General features: G+C 40.1%; 1 protein-coding gene across 1 annotated transcript in view; it reads right to left on the minus strand.

Annotated features, from left to right (window-relative positions):
• Positions 1-1,538, minus strand: part of LOC101852903 — an 18,354-nt gene that overhangs the window by 672 nt on the left and 16,144 nt on the right. The window lies entirely within an intron of this gene.

Consider the following 1,538-nt stretch of genomic DNA (forward strand, 5'->3'; position numbering starts at 1 on the left):
AGAGAGAGAGAGAGAGAGAGAGAGAGAGAAGAGTAGGCGGTTAGGCTTCCACCATGGGGAAAATAAACATTAACTCTTAGTGGACGTAGCAGGCACATAAGTCCGATCAGCAGCAGACCAAAGGCAGTGCTACAGTTTATTTTGAACAACCGTACACTAATCAAAAACATTCGGTTGCATATTCTTGGTTTATGCGTTTTTGCCTGGGATTTTTAGTTTCAGGTAAAAAAAAAAAACAGAATGGAAAAATCTGTATGACTATCGAAATCATGTTTCAAAAGAGCGCCGTAAAACCTCTACTAAAAAACCCAAAAATAAAAACAAAACAAAACGGTGCCTTCAAGTATTGTTGAATAACCAGAACACGTGTCCTCAATGAGTTAACAAACCAAACAAACAATTTCTCAAACACAAAAAAAAAATCCCTTCACATTTGTAAAAAAATGAAATAAGACACACCCTTTCACCTTCCTTTACCCCAACCGTATTGATCATTTCTTTCCATCGGAGCATATAAAGGAAGTCAAAGATCTGAAGACAGGGAATCAGTATTTGGGCAATCTACTTGCTCTATGTCAAGCTCCCAGCCAAAGCTGTACATATTGTTTAGATGGTCTGTCAAAGTGAAATCACCGTTTGTGATATGATATGCGTAGACACAACTTTGAAACTCACAAGGGGAGTCAGAGCGAGAGGCGAGATTGTCCGAGAACAAGTTGGCTCGACTTTTTGCTTGAGGGACCGAGATAAACAACGAATGAAATGCTTTGGACATCTGTCAAGACTACCAGCACAGTATAGCAGCGAGAACATACAACCAGAGATCAGATGGACAGAGAGGAAGAGGCAAAACCAGGAAATGGTGGCGAGAGGGGGTCCGAGAAAAATTAGATAAAAAACAACATAACCATGCAACAGGCGATACAACAAGCAAGAGAAAGACGTTTGCTTCTCCACTCCACACAGCAAGGTAATAAAGGCAAGAACAGAAAAATTAGAGTAAACCAAGACGCAAAACAATCATTATCAGAGTAGACAGACAACACGAGAAATAGCCTGAGACGTAGCAAAAAGAAGAAAATTGACATCAGCACAATAATAGACTGATAGTGTAGGGAAAAAGAAAGACAGACAGTCAGACAGACAGACACAAACAACAAGAGAGAAAAACATGAAAAGAAAAGAAATAAGACCTAACAGTGTCTCCCTCCAACCACCCACAGTCTAGCACCCGCAACATCAAAAGCATGAGCGGAAATTATGAACTAATGGGAAAAGATGGATGTTTCAGGTGGAAGATTAATATTGAACTCCGAGAAAAAAAAAAGAAAAAGAAAAGGAAAAGGAAAAAAAACCAACCCTTCCCAAGTTAATAAAGAAAACGAAAGGGGGGAAGTATTAGATGAAATCTAAAGTGTAATGGGATGTATCTCTCAATGAACTCATGCGTGTGTAAGACCATCATTCCCCCACCACTTCACACCTCACCCCGGCTCACGCTTACTCAACAGCCAAAAAACACACACTCAGAGAACCCC

This window comes from Aplysia californica, unplaced genomic scaffold, assembly GCF_000002075.1.
Source record: "Aplysia californica isolate F4 #8 unplaced genomic scaffold, AplCal3.0 scaffold00051, whole genome shotgun sequence".
Taxonomy (NCBI): domain Eukaryota; kingdom Metazoa; phylum Mollusca; class Gastropoda; order Aplysiida; family Aplysiidae; genus Aplysia; species Aplysia californica.